This window comes from Electrophorus electricus, chromosome 12 (genome assembly GCF_041902795.1).
Source record: "Electrophorus electricus isolate QZ-2024a chromosome 12, ASM4190279v1, whole genome shotgun sequence".
Lineage (NCBI taxonomy): Eukaryota > Metazoa > Chordata > Actinopteri > Gymnotiformes > Gymnotidae > Electrophorus > Electrophorus electricus.
Genome location: NC_137508.1, coordinates 26885001 through 26910000, shown reverse-complemented (window position 1 = coordinate 26910000; position 25000 = coordinate 26885001). Strand labels below are relative to the sequence as shown.

The 25000-nt window shown below is 45.2% G+C and overlaps 1 long non-coding RNA gene across 2 annotated transcripts in view; it reads right to left on the bottom strand.

The window, feature by feature from the left end:
- LOC145660253 (uncharacterized) overlaps nt 1–25000 on the bottom strand; it is a 276813-nt gene that overhangs the window by 44614 nt on the left and 207199 nt on the right. Inside the window, exon 1 of one of the 2 annotated variants that reach the window (XR_014126496.1) lies at nt 15033–15352. The exons of the other annotated variant lie outside the window; for it this stretch is intronic. This is a non-coding gene — a long non-coding RNA (uncharacterized LOC145660253). Of the gene's footprint in view, nt 1–15032; nt 15353–25000 lie in introns of those variants that run through there. 2 annotated transcript variants of the gene reach the window in all.

The window sequence follows — 25000 nt, the reverse complement described above, 5'->3', positions numbered from 1 at the left end:
CAATTAAAACCTCCATCCCGGCCGGGCGGGCGTGTTCTCCGGCTTCTCCGCGCTTCTCCACGGCATTCCGCAAGCCGACACAAACAGCAAATGTTGTGGAACTGAGAGAAGGAGAGAGAGCAGCAGGCTGAGATGGGCTCGGTCTAACCCCCCCCCCCCACGCTCTCAGAGACAGCGCACGTCCCATCTGGTCACCTCCTGGATCGGGAGCAGGAGACGCCGCAGTGGGAGTGAGTAGAGCGAGCACGGTCCGATCTCCACAGCAGTAAAAACGTCAGTGGAGACAGCAGGCTGTCCGAGAGACCAGCAGGGGAAGGGAGACCGGGGGGGTGCGGGGTATCGCTTCCTCTCGTCCCGGCGAGTTTGCTGCAGGAGCCAGACGCGTTTTCATATTGCCGTGGACAAGTTTTCATTTCCCACAATCCCACATGGCTTCGTTCAAGACCCTCTGCCCCCCAAGCCATAAAAAAAGCCTTCCCTAAAACCAATCAATTTCCAACTGGAAGGAAAGGAATAGCTGCTATCAAACAAGGTGAACATATTTATAATATACAATATAATATAATATATAAGACACCCGTCTTTGCGGTAGGCTGATCTACCAGCAGGACTGCAGCCTTCAGCCATCACAACAGGTAAAAAACAACAACAAAAATATTTGATGTTTTTTGTTTTTAAGTATTTACGCTTTGGTCACTTTGTGCCGGCCAGCGCTGTGCACCTGGGCACGGCATGCGCGTGGGTCCTCTGTGGCATGGACACAGTCCACCGCACAGCTAAGTGAAAGCAATTAGCAGGCGTCGTGGAGAAGTGGAGACCTCTGGGTCGTGGAGGGAGGGGACTGTTCCCTGCTAATTCCCCTGCTTTGGTTGCTTTAAAATAACGCCACGGGTCAAAGGTTAAACCCCATTCAGAAAAACAGGCGCTTTTTTTTCTCCACAGAGCTTAAACACAGAGAGAAACACAAAGAGGGGAGGGGAGATTTGTTGGAGTGTTTAAATAAGAATATTTCACGTTGGCATTTATTATAGCTGCACCATTAAATGGGGGTGGGTTGGGGTTGTTTTCCAGCAGGACCCTTGAACCAGGCTGTGGATAAATACCCTTGAACCACGCTGTGGGGGGGACGACTAGGTTCGTTAAGTTGAGGACCTCCCACCAGTCCTCACGCTCCCCGTTACACATTCCAACAGGACAGCTCCACGTGAACTGATGCTGCCGTGTGTGTGCTTCTAAACAGACTCATGCGCTTCAGAAAAACTTGGACGATGTGAAGACAGGGTGAAGACGCCAAGAAGCAACATCTTAATGAACACAAAGACCCGACTATCTCGCCGGGCCTGGTCAGTTTGGATCTTTTAGCAGATATTTCGGATGTGCACAAATGTTCCTGAAAACAAAGACTCTGCCAAAGTGTCTCAGTAAGATAAATAAGTGATTAAAATGTGAAATGAATTTTACATGAGTTATACTTTATCTAAAGATGCACTTTGCAATGTTCTGGGCAATTAAAAAAAATGTTAACAACACTATAATAAACCAAGAAGGATTATGAATGAATCCCTCTGTGAAAAGCGCCCTTTTCTATGTTTCAGTGACGCTCCACAAAGGGATTTCTTGGAAAATCTAGAAAGAAGAAAATTAAGGGCTCTGGAAACCAGACTCAACAATACGGCTCTTACAGAAAACACAGGCATAGCTTTAGAAAGTGTCCCATGGCATGTCCCGACACCTCACACACACACTCACACACACACACACACACACACACACACACACACACACACACTCACACACACTCGCACGCACACACTCACACACACGCACACACTCACACACACACTCACACACGCACTCACACACGCACACTCACACACTCGCACGCACACACACACACACACACTCACACACACACACGCACACTCACGCACACACACACACACACACACTCACACGCACACGCACGCGCACACGCACACACACACACACACACACACACTCACACGCACGCGCACACTCACACACACACACACACTCATATCTGTCTGTCTATGATTACACCTGCCACTTCCTTCAACTCGATTAGTGTCTGCGTTTTGTAAAAAAAAACGTGATTTCAGGGTTAACAGCAATCAAAGAACTTTCCAAGCATTTCTGTATGACAGAACAGATGGACAAATGCGTAACCTTTCATACTAAGATAGTTGCGTCAAATAATGATCCCATATACAGCACGCACAGATGCACAGAGACGCGTGCGCAATTATGCGTGCAGACCTCTACAGTCCACAAACGGTTCTGTTCACTGCAGGTGCAAACGATGGATGTCCCTCATTACAACTACATACTTATCCTACAATCAAATTGTGTGTGTGTGTGTGTATATATGACTGATTAAAAATAAACAGCTTCTTTACGGCAACGTTTCAGTGATAACTTTCAGTTACTAAAATGTTTTCAGTCTGAATGGCAGCGTGAAACGGCGCTGGAAAATAGTGCAGGACACGGCTTAAAGTCACGGAGAGAAAGGAAAAACAGGAGAAGGCGTTGAAAATCTGCTCCGCTTTCTAAAATAATGACCTGTGTAAGAACTTCAGCTCGACACCATCAGCAGTCACATTCGCAGCAGTCGGATCAAGCGAAACCAGACACGGAGGCTGGAGATTTCCTCTGCGCCTAGCGACGGTCCCGCCGTGCCGAACAGAATGCCACCAGTCCTGCGTTTACAGGACACAAGGTACTGGGAATGCCCCAGAGCTGGAGAAGGGGTGGGCCTTGTTCACCATGCCCTCTGACCCATGTGAAGGTGAGGCAGCCGTGAGACCAGGGGATGCTAGCGAAGGGTCTCGTCAGAGCCGCAGGGCTCATCATTCACGCTAGCGCCTAACGCAGTTAAGACTGTGTGCTCTCTCAGCCCATGTGCTAAAGAGGAGGGCAGAGAGTTCCCGGGAGAGAGAAAAACTCTGCCACCCCGGCAGGCCGGAATATCTCGTCTCTACGTAACCTCAGGGAGGATACTGAAGAAGTAGCGCTATGCTCATTACTAAGAAAGGTGCGACATAAAGGTAACACATAAATAAAGAATTTATGTTTGTGCTTTTAAAAAAATGTTTTGTTTTGGGTTTTTTTAATTCTTTTGACATATTGTACTTTTTGCACTGCTTTTGGAAAAATTGTTTAATCACAGTGATGCCAATAGAGCATTATAAAAAATGAATTAACAGGCAGTGGGAGAGAGAGGAGAGAAAGAGAAAGAGAAAGAGAGAGAGAGAGAGAGAGAGAGAGAGAGAGAGAGAGAGAGAGAGAGAGAGAGAGAGAGAGAGAGAGAGAGAGAGAGAGGGTCCGGCACAGTGATGGGAACAGAAATTAAATTTGGAGGACCTGGCAATGGTATGGCGAGTGACCCAGAAGAGAAAGAGTGCAGAGGTGAAAAACAATGTAATGACCTCATGTGATTGGATGACTAAGGGCCACATGCTGCCCCACATCATAGCTAAAGCTGTAAACACAAGTGGGGTGGAAAACAAACAACAAACAAAAACACAATGTAAAAGTCTCCCATGAAAGGATCCAACAGTAGAGTGTATTAGAGTACAGTATAGTTTATTAGTGGTAGAGTACAGTAGAGTGTATTAAAGTTTATTAGTGGTAGAGTACAGTAGAATTTATTAGTGGTAGAGTACAGTAGAGTGTATTAGAGTAGAGTTTATTAGTGGTAGAGTACAGTAGAGTGTATTAGAGTTTATTAGTGGTAGAGTGTATTAGAGTATATTAGAGTTTATTAGTGGTAGAGTACAGTAGAGTGTATTAGAGTATATTAGAGTTTATTAGTGGTAGAGTACAGTAGAGTGTATTAGAGTACAGTAGAGTTTATTAGTGGTAGAGTACAGTAGAGTGTATTAGAGTAAAGTTTATTAGTGGTAGAGTACAGTAGAGTGTATTAGAGTATAGTAGAGTTTATTAGTGGTAGAGTACAGTAGAGTGTATTAGAGTACAGTAGAGTTTATTAGTGGTAGAGTACAGTAAAGTGTATTAGAGTAAAGTTTATTAGTGGTAGAGTACAGTAGAGTATATTAGAGTAAAGTTTATTAGTGGTAGAGTACAGTAGAGTTTATTAGTGGTAGAGTACAGTAGAGTGTATTAAAGTAAAATGTATTAGTGGTAGAGTACAGTAGAGTGTATTGGTGGTAGAGTATAGTAGACTGAATCAAGAACCAACACACACACACACACACACACATACACACACACACATTAATAATAATAATAATAATAATAATAATAATAATAATATTGTTGGCTTTCTAACATTTCTTTTATGTATTGCTTTAATTTCCTGACACTTATGGCCAACATGAAATAACCACAGGCATGAGAACAAATTTCTTTACGTTAGCAAATTTCATCTCCTAGTATTAATATATGGGAGAGGTGGATGCTGCACCCCCAAACTTTAGACTTAGACTTTAGATTTAGACCAAACCCTGAGCGTGAGGGTGTAGAGAGCAAATGTAGAGAGCAAAGGCCATCATGCACTACACTAATGGGATTAGGAGAGCAAAAAAAATAAATACCACCACACAGGAAACAAACCCAACAAAACACCCAAAAAAGCCAACACCACACAGGAAACAAACCCAACAAAACACTCCAAAAACTCAACACCACACAGGAAACAAACCCAACAAAACACCCAAAAAACCCAACACCACACAGGAAACAAACCCAACAAAACACTCCAAAAACTCAACACCACACAGGAAACAAACCCAACAAAACACCCAAAAAACCCAACACCACACAGGAAAGAAACCCAACAAAACACTCCAAAAACTCAACACCACACAGGAAACAAACCCAACAAAACACCCAAAAACCCCAACACCACACAGGAAACAAACCCAACAAAACACCCAAATAACCCAACATCACACAGGAAACAAAGAACAAAACAGTGAAGCAAAGTGAGGCAGGAAGGCCCTTCTGGACGACTCCCAGCTCAAACGATTCTGTGCGTAAGTGGGTGAGCGAGCGCGGAGCAAGACGAGCGCGGCGATGACAAGACACAACTTTAATTACTACAGCAGGAACCCAAGAGCCAGGCGTGATTTTGTTCAAAATGTCAACACACCCACTTGGGAAAGAGCAACAGAAAAAAAGGAGTGGGGAGAGAGAGAGAGGGAGAGAGGGAGAGGGAGAGGTGGAGGGAGGAGAAATTAAAGTAAAAAAACAACAAATGCAGAAATGTTGATGTCAACACTATTTTAAAGCGTTGTGGGACTCTGGCGGGGCGCAGAAGACAACGGCATACATCACGGCGCGCTCGTTTGGGTTGGGAGCCAACGCCGCGTCCTGATTGATTGTGACTGAACATCAGAGGAGGGAGGAGCAGGAAGGCGACCGAGCCCAGGAATTCTTAACAACTCGGGCTGGCTCGTTCGGATCCGCACGGCACAAACCTGGAGGCTGTGGGTCGAGCGGGGTGTTTGCGCGTGGAGGGGCACGCTCTCGCGGAGCAGGAGGTGCCACCGAATCAACAACAGGCGACACTAGAAATGCTCCTCCTCGTAATTTGCTGGAAGTGAAGAGGAGAGAGTGGAAAGGGAATTATAATCCCCACATTCCCAGAACCGCGCCATAGTCCACGCCGTTGCACCTCATTCCGGCCTTCTCTTGTCATTTACAGCAGAAATATTACAGCGAGCAACGTCCGCCGTCGCTGTACCCTGCTTATCGGGGGCGGTGAGAACAGCTGCACTTCACAGGCAAAGCGAGATTTCTGAACCATTTCTGCTCACTCGTACCACCAGAACCGGTGTGATGTGAGCATTAGGCAAGAGGCTAGATTTAGATGGGACTGGGTGCGAGACCTGGGTCTCTCCCGCCTTCTCTGTGTTCCTGCTCTCCTGCTCTGTCTGCCTTCCTTTCTCTCTCAGATCCCTAGGGAATGGATTCAGGAGACGTGTTTTGTCTGAAATCAGTCTTGTTTTAGTGAAGTGGTTATTTTCAGTGGTTGAGGACAAGAGCCTATTTCCACCATTAATCAGCAAAGCAGAGGCACCTGTAGCTTTCATGCGGTCGCCATGTCAACGGCGAGAGACGGAGCGAGACAGAGAGAGAGACAGAGAACAAGAGGGAGGAAAGTAGAGGGCAGGTGGGTGCCTGAAGGAAATGAGTGTGGAAGGGACTGGGGAAAGGGAGGAGAACACCGGCAGAATAAACGTTTGAAATGATGAAATGATGTAGAAAGTGCTGCGGCCCCTGCGAGAGGGGGCCGACCCTGCGACACAGAAGAGCTTGTTGTATGAGCCTGATGGCCCAGCCCTGGAGAACAGGCGCAGGTGCAGACACACACACACACACACCTGATACAAAACTGCTGAGCAGTAGGACCAAATTGAGCCATCAAAGAGAAGACAGAGAGACATTGAGAGAGACAGAGGGAGACGGACAGAGAGAGAGGAGAAAGTGAGACTCAGAGAGTCAGTGCTCCATGGTGTCCTGGCTGGCTGTGTGTATTTGTGCATGTGCATGTGCGTGTGTGTGTGTGTGTGTGTGTGTGTGTGTGTGTGTGTGTGTGAGCTCCTGCTCCGTCTGGCTGAGAGCTACGGATTAATTAACAGGGAGCCATGAGAGTGCCAAGTCAGTATGTGGAGGAGGTGAGGTGTGTGACACTCTGCTTCACAAACACACACACACACACACACACACACACACACGCACACACCTCACACACAGACACACACGGCATCTTCACCGGGCCCTTTCCCACTCAGTCCTTCTGCTCTTCAAACACAGCCAATCACCTCCACACACACACACACACACACACACACACACACACACACACACACACACACACACGCACGCACGCACGCACGCACACAAACGAACAAACAGACCTGCATGAGGGCATCGGGTTTATGAGTCTTGTGCCCAAATTTTCAAAGTGTTTCGCAGAAAATGCGGACTGTGTAACAGTGGTCCGGTCTTTCTCAGAAAATGAGCACTGTCTAACAGTTCAGTGTCTCAGTGAAAGTGAGGGCCGTGTAACATTGGTTCGGAAAGTAACATGTAATACTGGCTCCTTGTTTGGCATAATTCTGTTCATTAGTATCCAGAAAACCCTGCTGTGGTCTGATCCCCAGTGTGGCAGTACCCAGAGGAAGCTGTGCAATGGTAAAGAGGTGAACGATAACGAGGCCACAGCATCGCAAGGGAAGTGGATGCCAACGCTCAGCGCAGGCTCCTGTCGTTCAGTCAGGATGGCCCTGGTCTCCTGTAAACCAGAGTCTGCGTTTGACATAAGGATTAACGGCCTTGCACACGATTACCAAATGTTTGCAGGGCCAGAGTGCATGTCACTGGAAGATCAGGTCCAGCGAATAGGAAGCCTTGGGTGATTAGTGCCAGCGAATAGGAAGACCTGAGTGATTACAGCCAGCGAATAGGAAGTCCTGGATACCACTACAAAGCTCTATAAAGGACGTTTCTTTAACATACTGTAACTTTGCTACATTTTGGTGCCCAGAGGGGTTTGGGTTCCTAAAATATATAATATATAATATTATACACACACACACACACACACACACACACAGACAACGCCATATATCATATGACCAGTGTAGCAGTTCAAATGTGACCGTTATAGAGATGCATGGCACAGATCATCTAGGAACACAGGAGCTCGTCTCCTGTCTCTGTCTTTTATGTTTTTTCTTGCTATGTCTCTATCACTCTCCAAATCTTGTGTAACACCCGTTCTCATTAGAGGGATGGAAAACTTGGGGAATGGATCGATGTTTTCATTTTGCAAGTGCTTGTATCCATTAGATGAGTGAAATTCATCCATCAAGCCAGTTCCTCTATGGTTAGGTCCTGTCACCTTAACAAGTGCCCTGCTCAATATGCAAGACGTACCACTCCCCATTTCAATAACCTTCCTTATGTCTTCCAAGTGTCTCTCTATCGCTCTCTATCCCTTTTCCAGTCCGTCTCTTTCTATTTCTCTCTGTTTCTCTGGTTCACACCCTCTCCGTCAGTCTCTCTCTTTCTCTGTTCTGGAAAAGGGGGAAAAAAGGTTGTGTTGGCAATAAACTCTACTGTGTGTGCTCAGCTCTTTAGAATACGGGCAGGAAGTCTACAGCTTCGCAACATAAATTAAATTGCTTTCTCTTAAAAAAATGAAAGAAAAAAAAAAAGCTTTTTTTTTTACCTCTCCGTTTCAGGAAAGTATAATTCTATAATTTGTACAGTATTAGAGCAATATGGAGAAGCCATGTCTGGAAGGGCGGAAATTAACGGGTAATGGATGGGGGGTGGGGGGTTCTGCATACCGAACGCAAGTGCTCATAAAGTTATGTTCAAACACACATAAATTATGGTTGCAAGAAATTTCATCACAACCATTAGCGAGACGGCTCCCTGATTTCAGTTCGTCAGACCCCATGATCTCAATCCAAAGAAAGCCACTGGAAACAGGCCGTTCTGTCTCTGTTTCTGCATCTGGTGCTCTTTAAAAAATGCAAGCCCTAATAAATAATCCAGCGAATCAGATCGCACAATGGAGGGGAAAAAAAAGGTTAAATTGAGGTAAAAAATAAAACATACATTAAGAAAGGAAAAAAAGTTGTAAATAATTGCCAGGTTTTAGAAACAAGCAGGCGACACAAGGTCAACACTGCCAAAGGCTCCCAGAAACACCCCCCAGACATGAGCACTAACACCCCCCAGACATGAGCACTAACACCCCCCAGACATGGACAATAACACCCCCCAGTCAAGACTTAAAAGGTTACGGCAGGCAGAGCCAAGCACTGTCCGCAGGAATGCCGAGACTTGTCCAAAAAAGATAAGTGTGTGTGTGTGTGTGTGTGTGTGTGTGTGTGTGTGATTTGTTCTGACCAGCCCTGATACTGGACAGTGTTATGATAACACAAAGGAAGAAAAAACACTCACCTCTGATTACTCATATAGAGTGGAACCAGAGTGACATCACACACACACACACACACACACACACACACACACACACACACACACACAGAGTAGAACCATACTAATATCACACACTCAAATACACACACATGCATACGTATACACACACACACACACACACACACACACACACACACACACACACACAGAGTAGAACCATACTAATATCACACTCAAACACACACACATGCATACGTACACACAAACACACACACACAGAGTAGAACCATACTAATATCACACACTCAAACACACACACATGCATACGTACACACACACACACACACACACACACACACACACACACACACACACACAGAGTGGAACCATACTAATATCACACACTCAAATACACACACATGCATACGTATACACACACACACACACACACACACACACACACACACATTCACCCCTCCTCATTTTATTTACAATCCTGTTTAGAAAATACGAACCTCTGACGTGACTGGTGCCCTGTGTGAGAACTAAATGAGTACAGTGAGGTGGAAACTCCTTGAGCATGTGTCACACGCTGAACTATGACTCTCCGCTTCTTCAAATATGTATTTTCCTCTCAATAATACATGCCAAAGAGACCCGCAATACACTCCCACCACTGCTGGTAGAGACATGCGCCTTACATCAGTACTTTAACTGTCTTCATAAAAACCCCCAGCTACGCTCACTGTCCAAAAACAAGCATACACGCATGCAGCATTTCATGGAAAAAGACAAACAGAAAAATAATCAATCAATCAATCAATCAATGAGTCATAGATTACCTCCGCTCTGCAGAGTTATTTTCGAACGGATCTGTGGTCTGTGTAAAGACGCCCCCCGGGGTTCGGCGTAAAAGGAGACGTGAAGTCGGCGAGCGTGCGTGGCCATGCGGCAGCACAGTGGGGAGTGTGCGGTTTTAACAGGTAGCACGGGTCACGTGGCGGGGCTCGGCACAGGCGACCTGGACTCCCCCGTGAGGGTATGTGACAGCAGAAGTAAAAGGCGCACACACGCGGCACAGACTCACTGCTCTCGCCCACGCGTTCACACGCAATCTGGGGAGGATGTGCGAGTGCCTGTACCCTGCCCAGCGAGGGGCTCGCGCTCTCACACAGCAGAGACGCGCCAGGCGGCACGCGGAGAGATTTCGCTAAACTGTTGAACAAAGTAAAAACGCTTAAAGTGAAGGCGATGAAAGGCACCGTAAGGAACTCCCTCTTCTGTCTGAATGACAGTTTAAATATTGGAGTGGAGCATTTTAATCTAAACACATCCTCACGCAATTTTACACCCGACTACAAAGCACCCGAAAGTGCGTGTGACCCGGTGCTGGTGACATGAGAACAAATGACATCATAAATGTATCGTTCCATACATCATTTCCTCCAATCTGCAGGAAGTGTGCGCAAAAGCTAAACAGAGGGATAGCAAAAAATAAGCAATATATATACACACACACACACACACACACACACACACCGTCAGCTATCACCGTCTACCTGATGTCATTCTTTAGCAGCTAACGTTCACTCAGTGTGGTACAACTGCTGCTGGCAGAGTGCACCGTAGGGATGGTAGAGACACTTTCGGCGCGGTTTATATTACTGTGAGTAAATACACAAACCCTTAATGCAAATAATGCTGTCGGTTAGATGTGCCGTCCACGGACATGCCACTCTGGCTAAGCTGTTGCCACACACAAAGAAAAAGGCATCTGTTCATTTCAGGATGGCATCACAAAAACAGCGAGGTTGGAGGTGCAGAACAGTTGGAGCTGGGTGGGATCTTTCTCCCTCTCTCAATTCACACCCGACAGAATTCACACTGCCTTTGTCTTCTTCCACGGACACGGCACGCGTTTCGCAAGGAAGACATAAGCTCACGCCCAACACAACAACACACTCTGTCGCCCAACTCTGTCGCCGCAACTTCTGAGCGATTTTTTCCCCCTTCCCACAGATAGCAGAGACGTGTTGCTGGCCGGTGAGGGAGACTTCCTCTCCCGAAGCCATGTTTGTTTATCAACCACTATCGCAAAGGCGCCTACGTGAAATAAAGTATTTTTAGACGTTGACATAATGGCACCCTTTACAGCTCAGAAAGGGAGGAGATCATGAATTTTTCATGTCGGCTTGAAGGGGAAGGCAATTTGCTGCTCTTTGGCACAGAAAAGAAAAAGGAAAAAAAACAAAAAAGAAAGAAACAGAGCCCAACCTCGAAAAACACGGCAGAGCCGACATCTAAAACCCCAAAACGTACTCGTGCGCGCGCGCGTCCGTGTTCATGTGCACTCTACCATGTGCATATAATCCCCCTTTGAAGTATTGTCCGTCACACAGTTCTACCGAGTTGAGCATGAACTGAAATGACAAAATTGAAATAAAAGGCTTCGAAATCACAAAGCCGGGTTCAAAGGGGGCAGGTGGGGGTGTTGGGGGTGGGGGTGTTTGTGGGTCAGGGTCTTAAAGACACACCAGACTTTGCTGTTCCTGCTTGGACACTCGAGTCTTACAGCGGTAGAATCACATCAGTTCCTAAAGTACCATCTTAAGTGTTGCCGTAACAACAAGGTAAAATGTCCATGCTGGTTCTGCAGGTGTGTGGGGGGGCTCGTGCCAACCCACCCGTCGTGCCCGTCCACACACGTGTTCAGAACAGCAGAACAGCCTACAGCCCTGGAGGCAGTTAGACCACGATGAAGCCTCACAAACGCTGCTCCGTGCTGCCGTCCTCTACCACTCCTGATGTGTTAGAAAGCGGTCGCAGGTCTCGACGACTGGGACTGCAGCCAGAGCGAAATATATTTTTATTTCAATTACGGGGAAAAAAATGCCAGTGTGAAAACCACACGCACACAAACACACTGACAGATTTTTTTACTCTGTCAGAATGTGGGGTCATAAATGTGTCATCTATGTGCTATAGAAAAATATAAAAATATGCAATAAGACCCAGAGGAATTAACTAATCATCCATATGTAATAAATATTGTGTAATCATAAAAACAAATATTAACCTTAACCTAAGTAAGCAAAAATAAATATGTTTGCCCTTTCAGTGATGAGAAAATGAAACTTTACCTTGTGCTATTTTGATAAGGACGATAACAGCCGATTGCCTTGTTCATGGCTTACATAGACAGGAAATGTTTGTCCTGAAAATGTACATAAACTACACATTTGCGCACACACATGAATACACATGTGCACACACACACACACACACACACACACACACACACACACACACAGCACATAGGTGAGGTTCTCTATGACTGCTGGTCTGGACCCCTGACCCCTCTGCTTTCAGGCTTTTGCTTTGAGTGAGTGTGTGTGTGTGTGTGTGTGTGCGTGTGTGTATGGTTTCATCAGCACTCACTAAATTTAACCAGCATGAACCATCACAACGATGACAGATTACAGATTAAATGTGATCCATAAAGATATTAACATTCAATGCTCTCTAAAAGTAGAATGTTTGTGTTTTTACGTTACCATGGTAGGAAATAACACAAATGAATTTTTTATTTTTTTTATCATAATTATTTCTCAGACTTCCTGCTGAAAGCGTTTAACATATCTCAGAGTGAGACCGTTGCCTGCGACTACAGAGACCTTATCCAAGCAAAACATCTTTCCGAACAGGTGCACGAGCTTCCAAACTGCCGCGCACTCCATCCTCAACCTGTCAATCAATCTCTGTACGGCAACCTCCATTATCCTGACAGCCCACCCCCCCCAACAGCACGAGTCGCCTGGCCCATGCGTTTGGAGAGGCCTGGTCACTACATGTGAGCCTATTAACCTCATTACTGTAACAAATGGTGCCGCCCTGTTACGTCTCCAGTTGCGAGACTCTGGGAATTATCCCACTTACAGTCCCTGTCCCACACACTGAGGCCCCTGGAAAAAAAACAACTCCTTCTTCAGTCATCAAATAAATGACACTTCAGACCTTCAGTGAGCTCCTATCAATCATTTCAAAGTTAATGTAAAATAATAAAATCAGGGCTTTTTTTTTTCTAGGTCATACATGGATCGAAACAAACTCTAGTGCTAGTCAACATCACAAATCGATTACGACCACACATCAGATTTATCTGATTCGCAACACACACACACACACACACACACCTTCTTACTGCATAGTACTACAACTCCACTAAACCATTTGTCTCTCTGCGTAAATACATTCATCAAAATGTTGTGCTGTACTGCCAAGACTATGCCCCCACAAGGAAATAACACTGGTGCTGTTAGTACACTGAGGTTTTGGCCCGTCAGTCATTATCATTATATTTCTAATAGCGTCAACACTGCAAGCTGTTCCCTGCTGCTCCTCGGTGGACGCAAAGAGAGGTCATACAATAGAGAAAACGTCAAAATTCAAATAAACTGGTAATTAACTAAGAAAGCAAACCGGTGCAGGGAATCCTTATTTGCACATTCCAACCTCTCCGATGGCTCGTGGGATACTGTAAGCTACAAAAGTTTACACAAAAGACTACAGAGGAATGATCCAGGAATCTTTCACCAGTCTCCATCATCTTTTTCGGCTTCCAGTGCAATTATGGTACAAGCTGATATCACACTGCCATAGCTGCTGATACACTGTGCTCTCATTGTGTGAGTGTGTGAGTGGGTGTGTGTGTGTGGATGTACGTGACGTAGAATAACTACACTGGGTTCAAACAATCTAAAGATATGTGGGGGTTTTTTGCTTTGTTTTTTTCACCCAAAACAAGGTCTATCCTCAAATACAACCGTGAAGTGGCGTTGTAGTTCCAGCTAGACACAGTGACCTGACTATACGGAATTTCAGAAAGATTCGGTCAATTTAATAAAATTGCACAGTAGTATTTCTCATTTTATTACGTTCAAAACTGCTACCGCTACACACTTGCAGGTGCATTAGACTGAAATAAATGATGGTGTTGCTAAACTAAACTTCAGTTAGGTAACATGACAGCGTAACGCATTTACGCACTTATACCAGGTTTTATACAATGTGCATGAGCTCGTACCTTGCCAAGACATCGAGTTTTTTGTGGGATATATAGTAAATAAAACAGATAGAGTGGTAAAGAGAGAGAGAGAGAGAGAGAGAGAGAGAGAGAGAGAGAGAGAGAGAGAGAGAGACGAAGTGGAGTGAGCTTTTATGAACTCGATAAGGCCCTACTGTCCATCACGTTTTTCGGTATTGACTAAGATGCAGCTGCACACTCCGTTAACACTCCCGTTAATACTCCCGTTAATAAAACGAGCCTTGGCGAAGGCCACGCGACCGATCAAAATGTCCACGCGCGGGTTACAGCGGACCGAGCCCGGCTGCTCGCGGGCAGGTCGCAGTTGAATTCATTTCGGTTTTCAAACACGCAAGCAGAACAGCCCACCCGACAGAATCACGAAGGGTCAGGGCGCTTATTTGCATTTCCAATTTCTGCGATGGGAAATGCGTGCTGAGGCACGAAAACGTGGCAAAAATATTTTTCATAAAGTTATAAGGCAGCGCCAGCAACATCAAATTTTGCAGCGGTGCGCGGTGTTTGCCAGCGTGGGTAGCCGGCGGCTTTCTGGCCGTTCCCGAACCCAGCTACGGTTCCTTCTCTGGGGTCTGGTCATGCACCGTCCTCGTCGGTAACTTTGGCTGCACCGAGCACCCCTGAACCCCCGCACGTGAGCACGATAGGACCCCGGCGTGACCAGAGTCTTTATCCTAACACACGGTCACAGCCTAACGACGTCAATGCAGCTTGTAGCCCACTAGTAAACTATTTACAACATTTTTACATGCTTCAAATGTTTTAAATAAAATTATTGGGGAAATAACGATTCAGCATATATACAAACAAAACATCTAAACAACTTCCTGTTAATACCGCGAGCCAATTTAAGTCGACCGTATTCTGTACAAAATTAATAGTATGTTGTAAATGGCCAAATATTAAAAAACACAAATACACACAAGCGCGCGCACGCGCGCGCGCGCACACACGCTTCAGTAGCGGCGGTACGGGCCAGCGGGTGTCCTACCTGCTGTTGTTCTTTAGCGTCCCATTGTCCGAAGTCGGAGGCAGAACTTCGTAATGCTGCTCTGACTTGTTCAGGGATGAGACGCAGTTTGGCTTGTTTGTAATTCGGAAAAGCGCACACGCTCGGTGGGGCTTGCGCTCCCTTCGCGCGGTACTCCCGAGTCCTCTCCCTTTACTGCCGCGAGCGTCCGCTGCATGTGGAGAGTTTGAAATGAAGAGGCTTCGCGTTCGCCTCCCTCCCCGGGGGACAGAGGACACGGTGCTGAGGAGCGAGAAGGGGACAAGCGAAGTCCAGAGGTGCCGAGCAAACGCGCGCGCCTGCCCGGGACCCTACCGCGCGCCACCCCCCCCCCCCCACCCCCCCTACACACGCACACACACACGCGGGCGGATCAAGTTATCCGCGCGTTCTCTCGGTCAGCTGCAGAGGGAGCGAGACAAAGGCGCGAGAAAAGCGCGCACAGCTGCACCTGATACTCAAGCGCAGTAGCGCTGACTTCAGAGACACGGACCAGGTCTGATGTTTGCAATGCAAGGTTGAGGAGCGCGAGGGTTGTGAAGAGACAGTGGTCCCTGCGCTGTATGTCTACGCGCACACTCCACCAGTATCACGTTTAGTGTCGTGCGTGTACGTAACGTCGTGCCCTGCTCAGCGACTTATGGCCAGAAGTCTCATGCAAAAAAACAAAAACGAAAAACGGAACGACGTGTTGTTTTTGGCTGAAAGGAGTTAGCGAAGTCGGAGCATCTTCCAGCAGGGTCTCTTTACGCATGCAACACCGTGCATACGCGTGAGCGCTCACTTCGCGTACCCCCCGCTCGCGCACCAGAAGTATTGATATTCGCTCGTGCTGCTTACTGGCGCAACTGCTTACGGGCACAACGCACGTGTTTTTAACGGCGCAAACAGTAAACAAAGGCTCGCTCCTAACCTTTCTACAACGGGAGGGTATTAACAACGCGCTCCATCCCAAGGTCACGGAACAGTGCATGACCCAGGTCGCCCTTCGGTCGCCACTACCACACCGACACGCGATCCTTTGGTGGATAGTTATGAGAGCCGCACTGACCAGGTACAGAGACGGGCGGCAGAGAAGCGCGAGCCACGGCCCCTCTGCCCTCATTGGACGAGGCGCCTCCCCGTTTCCCGAGAGCGAGAGGGGTAAAACGCGCAATAACCCGGCGTCGCATCGCATTTCAACCTGCAAACAGACCTAAAGACGTTACGAGCTCATCTCACGTGGTGACGGAACATCCCGGGGCGTTTGGAAAAAAAAAGTTTAAACGCTATACTGACAGTATTCATAACAAAGATCGCAGCGCAACAGCTTATTAATGCCTCCACATCACTGAGATTAAATGAACATAACCGAGACTGACTAACTTTGGTGGCATTGATTCACTTTCGATATTTTGTGGCATTTTGAAAACGTTGTCTGCAACTTCCTACACTCCATATAGGCTTTATATTTTAGCTAGAATAATGCAACAGAAAATATTCGACTGTGAAGGGCTTGTGATCTGCCACTCTCCATGTCTAGACAGACATAGATAAATAGATAGAATGTGCATGTGTGTGTGCTCATTATAGTATCTTAATATATGTAGCAGTAATGATGCCAAATATAGTACCAATGGTGTGTATGTAGTACTAATGGTGTGTATGTATGTACTAATGGTGTGTATGTATGTACTACTAATGGTGTTGTATGTAGTAGTAATGGCGTGTATGTAGTAGTAATGGTGTGTATGTAGTAGTAATGGTGTGTATATAGTAGTAATGGTGTGTATATAGTACTAATGACAGAGGTAGTGAGGCTGTATTCAGGACAGGTTTGCGGGTCATTTATATATTGGTGTGTGTATTTGTTTGTTTTTCATGTCTCTTGTATTTTTGTGCTCATATCTCAAATATGAGCACATAATTCCAAATATGCAAAACTATTATGATTACAATTGAGATACCACAACCTTAGGACCCTCATCATAAGACCATTGTAAGATCATTAATGACCTTGATCCGGGTCAACTTTGGATTAAATGTTTTCCCTACTAACACTTTAAAAACAGAGCTCTGTTTTCTGTTTCTGTGTATATATACATATATTTCTGTATTATCATGTATATACACTATCAGTGTTTTTATGGTTTAAGTAAAAGTCTTAAATAATAACCTGTAATAGATTTTAAAGGTTATTCAACATATCAAATATTTGCTCAGTAGGACAAAAAAGGTATTACCATCTCAAAAATGTATTAATAAAACTATTTAACCTAAATCAGAATTTACATCTCTTTAACCTGAAGTATAAAAATGGCTTTTAAAATACATAATCATAACATTTAGCCCCCTGATAAGTGCAGAAGCACTTCTGAAACTGGCTAAAGCTTAAACTGGTTATAAATGTAGTACTGAGTGGTGACACCCCCGCCCACTATAAAGTGAAGCTTTATAGTTTAGATGTTTCCCCTACACACAAACATCCTCTCTAACGGACACATCAGCAAATATACAGTGTTGTCTGCAGACAGATAGATAAATAAATACATAAATAAATAAATGAACAAACAAGCATCTAAATATATATTATTATAGCTAGATAGATAAATGACTCTAGAACTGAGTAGCTATAGAGTCAGATCTGAATCTACATGGTCAGTGATGTAAGTCAAAATAGGAACTGAAACCTTTATATCTGTTGACCAGCAATCTACTGGCTATGAAGTTTTAGCTTCATGTTTCAGAATGATGTGTACTGAGTTAAGGAAACTGGGTCCCTCCCACAACAGCAGATATTTTAACAAGGTTTTGCCAAGTCTCTTTGGCCTAGTGCTGAACTGCTCCGTATGTATGACCCGCCTGGTTCTGAATGACACGTCCTGCGTGGTGCTCAGAAGAGCAGAGGTCTGCCCTCAGCTCAACTCAAGCGCTTTCACCTTGTTTCCACATCTGGTTTCCATGGGAAAACTTCTATTTTAGTACTGGAAACAAGAGGGATGGCATTTTGTTTTCTTACATGTGGTGTAAGGATCCAAAGATCTGCTCTACTACTACTACTACTAATAATAATAATATAATAATACTACTACTACTGCTACTACTACTACTACTACTAATATAATAGTACTAATACTAAATACTACTACTAACAATACTACTACTACTACTAATATAATAATACTAATACTACTAATACTACTACTACTACTTATACTAATAATACTATTACTACTACTAAATAATACTAATACTACTACTGCTACTAATAATATAATACTAAAAGTAATACTACTACTACAACTACTACTACTAATAATTATACTAATAATACTATTACTACTACTAAATAATACTAATACTACTACTGCTACTAATAATATAATACTAAAAGTAATACTACTACTACAACTACTACTACTAATAATTATACTAATAATACTATTACTACTACTAAATAATACTAATACTACTACTAATAGTAATATAATACTAAAAGTAATACTACTACTACAACTACTACTAATAATTATACTAATAATACTATTACTACTACTAAATAATACTACTACTACTAATAATAATAATATGATATTAATACTAAATATTACTACTATTAATAATATAATACTAATATTAATACTACTACTACTACTACTACTACTAATAATAATAATATAATACTAATACTAATAATACTAATACTACTACTACTACTATTACTACTACTACTAATAATAATATAATAATACTAATAATATAATGATACTAATACTAAATACTACTACTACTACTACTACTAATAATAATAATAATATAATAATACTAATAATACTACTACTACTACTACTACTAATAATAATAATAATATAATAATACTAATAATATTAATACTACTACTACTACTACTAATAATAATAATAATAATAATGTCTAACACTTCTCCCTTGTCTCCTCTGTTATTCGTAGCTAAGCGCACAACCTGAACGTGATGATTAGAGGTGCCGGCGGCTTGACTGTGGTCTGACTCACAGTTAAATCAGTGCCCGGGTCTCCGCCCCGTGGGTGGAGACTGGCAGGGGTGCAGGTGTAGCTGAGGGCCAATCTGTTAGCGCCGACTTACGACGGGGCGGGCCAGAAGGCGTCAGCAGCGGTGAGCGGACGCGTGTCAGGGTTTAGGGCCCTGAACGTGCATGGGGGGAAACACCTGGCCTGCCCAGAACAGGGCGGCTCAGACTCCACAACACGGTGCATCGCCATGGCAACCCAACATCGCCATCGCTGAGCGGTTCTCTCAAGTTAAGCGGCGCACTTGGAAAAGGAAAAAAAAACAAAAATCTGATGGGCTCACAGTGTTTATTTGTTCATATTTGTTTGTTTAATCAAAGCATTTTATCTAATTCATATTCAGTGTTCTGGGACCACTATTCCACAAAATCTTTTTATATATTTATGTTTTCCAACTGCATTCAATAAGTAAACTTTGAGGAAAAAATCAGCAAAATATACAAACTCATCGAAAGGATTTGGAACTAATTCTGAAAATAATTAAAAACAAAAATAGAGAGAGAGAGATTTAAAATTGTGATGAAGTATGGTACACAAAGATTCCCAAGAAACAGGAGGTCCTCTCTCTCTCTCTCCCCCCCTCCGTATATATGTGTATGCGTGTGTGTGTGTGTATGCGCATACACACACACACACACACACACACACACACACATTAAACCTGTTCTCCTATATATAAATATATGAGAAATATATGAGAACGTTACCTGTTAATATAGGTAATTATTACATAATAACCTGATAATATATAGGTAATCATTACATAATTCATATCTGTGAGAGTCACTATAATTTATTTTCATATATTGTTTGAATCCATAATGGGTCCATATGTAGCTATTCATAGCCTAACAAAGTATTCTTATCAACGAGGACCAAAACAATAACCATTGTTCCTCTCAGACAGAGAGAGAGAGAGAGAGAGAGAGAGAATAAGAAGCATCAGAACCTAATTTTTGTAACTTTCTTTTTCACTGGAAACAAGAGCAGAGAAGAGACTAGACAGCCTGACTAACACACAAACACACACACACACACACACACACACACACACACACACACACACACCATACAGTCCAATAGCCACACGTGTGTGTGTGTGTGTGCGTGCGTGTGTGTGTTTGTGTGTGTGTGATGGCTGGCGCATGGACAGGACCTTCAAGGCAGCCCTAGGGTGGGTAGCGGATATTGGCAGTGACAGATTTTGACACAGCTCCATACCTCCATACCTCTCCTCCTGGCCGCGTGTCCACGGAAGTGTCCAGAGACTCTGAACTTCCTCTCTCTCACCCTACACCCTGACAGTAGGGAAGTAGAAAGCCCAAACGGGCGTGGCGGTGGTGGTGGGTGTGGGGCAGGGGGTCAGCCACGCCCAGCCTAACATCAGTTGACCTGCCCATCATCAGCACTGACCCACAGAAATGACCCCACTCCAACCCGTGTGATTAACAGTCCCAGCACACGCAATAGAAATCACACTTATGGGAGTTAGCAACAGTAACGTAACCACATCTGTCCAGGTGATCTGAACACTTCACGAAGGTTCGTAGAGTCTGACCTCGTCTCGTACGCTGGTCGGCTCTCTGGATAATCCATGCCTACCGGAACGCTGTCACGGACCGTCCATGCTATCTCTGGCCCATTTCACTTCATTCCAGTGACATTGTTTACCGGTTAGTGTGTGTGTGTGTGTGTGTGTGTGTGTGTGTGTGTGAGAGTGTGTGTGTGTGTGTGTGTGTGTGTGTGTGACACCACTGTGCTGTGTAACAGTGAATATGCCCCCCATCCCTTTATAGAGCATCTCACACACTACTGAACACTTAGGACAAGTCAATGTCAACCCTCTCTCCCTCTCTCTCTCCTCCTCCTTCCGTCCCCCGTCACTCTCTCCATCCCCCTCTTTCTCTCCATCTCTCTCACTCCCTCCATCTCTCTCTCCGTACCTGTCTCTCTGTTATGTTTTCACTCAATTATTTCCCCTCACTTCCTCCACCCCTCTCTCTCTCTCTCTCTCTCGCTCTCCCTCTCCCTCCCTCCACCCCACCTCTATTTCTCTCCCCCAGCTGCCGAAGACCTTTCATCTGTAGCCAGGGCCTGGCTGAGGCTTGAGGCAGGAGCCCCCCGTCCAGAGGCCTGGAGGTGGAGACCCGACAGGGGCCCACTGCTGTGTGCAGGCTGAAGGCTCGGTGAGCACGTGCGTCCGTGCAGGGCCGAGACTCGAAGACTCTGGCACTGGGACAGGTTTGCAGGGCTCGCAACAACAATTCGGCCTCACACCGAACCACTAAGCCTCTCTGACATTGTTACAAACAGCTGGGCAGAGTTTTTCAAAAGAAGTCCTTCAAAGTTAAAGCAACATTTGCGCAGGAGAACTGTTCTCGTCGAGCCAGTAACACAGACGCGTCATGAAGAGACATCAGCAATCGTTGCTGTGTTACTGTGGGAGGGAAATATTTGGCATGTTTTTTACTTTTTAATACTTTTAAAGGATGTACAGATCAGTGGCTGAATACAACATTTCCATTTTTGTACGAACAGCTAAAAAACGTGTTAACATTTTAAAACATGTACAATAATAAATTCTTAATATAAACTTCTAAAGTGAGTTAATGTTTTTAAATGATTTTTTTTGTTGTTGATAAATGATGAAATTACGCTACATTTCCTGGTAGCAGACTAAGCCCTACTGTGTACATAAACCACACCCAGGATATTTCTAAACTAAACAGTGTCAATGGGTAAGGAAACGCACCTGGCCTCTGTCTCTGTGGACTGTAAGTCTGTTTAGGAAGGTTTTTGTCCGTCTGCGGTGATCCTGTAAAGCATTAGGAACGCTTGGGCTTCATGTTTCGAGCTCAATCATCTTACTAAGAACGCTGCGTGCCATCTGATATTCTGTCAGATCGTGTCTGAGTCTCTGTAATAACGACCTGACAAAGCCGTTTGATCCCTGAATTGAACTTTTCTCCCCAAACCTTTCCATACTGATAAGACACAGGCTAGCGGTTGGAAAAAGAAGCCCCCCCAGACCACGCAGGAACCCCAATTCACTCCCACGTGATTCGTTCAGTCCAACGAGCCATGACAAAGTGACTTTATGGAAACCCAGCGTCCAGCGCAGGAACAAAGCCCGTGCCTTCTGTCCTGCTGCGGGACAGAGCGGGACAGGTTTACTGTCCTTTCACGAACGTCCGTAAAAAACCAGCACTGGCCGGGCCATGTGGAAGAAACTGCGTCACGTGTTGTTGATGTACCGCTCACACCAGACCAAGCGCGTTCCGCACGCGCTCGTCATGCGGACATGGCTCGCATTTAGTTTTGTTTATTTTACTTTTTAAAAAAACATTTTTGTAACCCATCGTCTCCTTTCTAACGCGAAGCTTTTCAATCCCCCTGCCGCTGAAGAATCGCAGGTGTGATTTTGTGTGATGTTCTTTTCTTTGCTCCTGTGACCAACTCCCACGTTTGCCAGCAGTCCATGTATGGGGTTGGGGGGTGTAGAGAAGAGTGTGGATGTGTTTGGGGGGTGGAGGTGACCTGCCATGCCAGAGAAGAGAGGGTCAGCCTGAGGGCATATTGCTCCACCCACTGCTCCACCCACTGCTCCACCCACTGCTCCAACTTCTGCTCCAACTTCTGCTTCTCAATGCTACAGCCCCTACACCACTCCTCTTACATTCCTTTGTTATGAGAGGGTTTCCATCACTGAGTGGGACAGTGTTGCAAGACACGAGTGAACACACACACACACACACACACACACAGACACAGACACAGACACACACACACACACACACACACACACACACACACACACAGACACACAGACACACACAAAGATATGCAACACACACACACAGACACACACACACACACACACAGACACACGAGCATGCCCAAACCTGTACGTACATAAACAAACACACACACCTGTACATGCGCACACCTCTCAGTGCAAAATCAGATAAGCTGTTGGCCTCTTCAGGAACAAATGTGGGAGATTCCAGCGGATACAGAACGCTATGGGATGCAGGAAATGAATGTGTTTATGTGTGTGTGTGTGTGTGTGTGTGTGTGTGTGTGTGTGTGTGTGTGTGTGTGTGTATGCGTGTGTGTGTGTGTGTGTGTGTGTGTGTGTGTGAGAGAGAGAGAATGTGTGTTTACATACAAGTGTGTGTGCGTGTGTGTGAGAGCTGCAGGTCTAAACACAGGAAATCAACAGAGGAAAATCTGGCTTGTCCTATTCTTAACTACATGCCAAACCCCGTCACTGGACTACCACTGTACCACCCCCCCCACCGCCCCACACACACACACACTCACACACACACACACACACACACACACACACACACACACACACCCACCCACACCCACACCCACACCCACACCCACACACACACACCCACACCCACACACACACACCCACACCCACACCCACACCCACTCACACACACACTCACACACCCACACCCACACCCACACACACTCACACACACACACACCCACACACACACACACTCACACACACCCACACCCACCCACACCCACACCCACACACACCCACACACACTCACACACACTCACACACACACCCACACACACCCACACACACCCACACACACACACACACACACACAGTCACACACACACCCACACACACACACACAGTCACACACACACTGTAAACTGGTGTTCACTCACATTAATGAGGTCACTGAGATTTCAGACAAAGAAGTGCTGAGAATTGAAAGCGATTCTACTTAGTGGTGTCCTGTTGTAATTGGGCAGCTGTGGCTTCTGATAGAAATTATACACGCGGCCCTGTGAAAGTATCCGCTGGTCAAACAGGCTATGATCGAAACAAACCCAACTTCTCACAAGACGATGAATACTTTCCGCCTTACTTCTGCACAATCCATTAACACATCAGGTCAGGTATGTTGACAGCAGACACTCAGAAGTAATTTACTAAGCTTTATTTGAAACCAAAATAAACCCCATGTCAAAACCTGAGCGGGGGACTGACTAATAAAATATTGCTTTACTTTCAATCAGGCTAAACCATTACAAGATATTATGACTTGGGTAGAAAGTGGAAAGGAGTTAGTAGTATTATGGTTTTTTTGTATATAATAATTACCGTGTGTTCCTTCTGCTACTGCAGTGGAAGCGTAGAGGGTGGAGCCACACGGCCCAGCCACTCAGATGTAGCCACGCCCCGAGGAAGGCACGCGCTTTCGATTCGTTTTAAACGACGGGTATAAAGCACTGTTGAGTTCTCTGCGCCGTTCTTGAAGAACGTAAAGAAAGGAGTGGGTGAAAAGACAACGGCCTAAACGCGGGTCCATGGACGTCTGACGGCGGCCACCAGAGGGGTTAAAAAAAAACAACATACAAAAGCCAAATCCTTTAGAACATGTGGATTTGAGAATGAGGGTGACACAGGAGCAAATGTCAAAAGTAAACGAAGTTGTCGTCAGTGGCGTCGTATGCCAGGACGTGATGCTTGAAAGGTCTATATGCTTACGGACAGACCAGCGCCAAGTGCGTGCACACGGCAGATGATGCCACTTCGCAAAGGGGCAGTTCCACACTGGGAGGGGACACCCGACACCACCGCTGTGGCTGGGTGTGCGTGTGTGGTATTGACAAGGGGTTCCTGCTCAAGGCTTATGGGTAAATCCAGCGTGGGCACTACAGGGACCATCTTACAGCTTATAGTACATTTACCACTGAGTGAGTGTGTGTGTGTGTGTGTGTGCGCGTGAGTGTGTTTGTGCATGTGCGTGTGTGTGTCTGTGTGTGCAGTATATTAGGGTTTTCTTCATTTTTTTTTAGTTGTTTCATGGGCTATAAGGGACAGGTCATCTTTGAGAATTCATGTCACAGAGAGAGAGAAG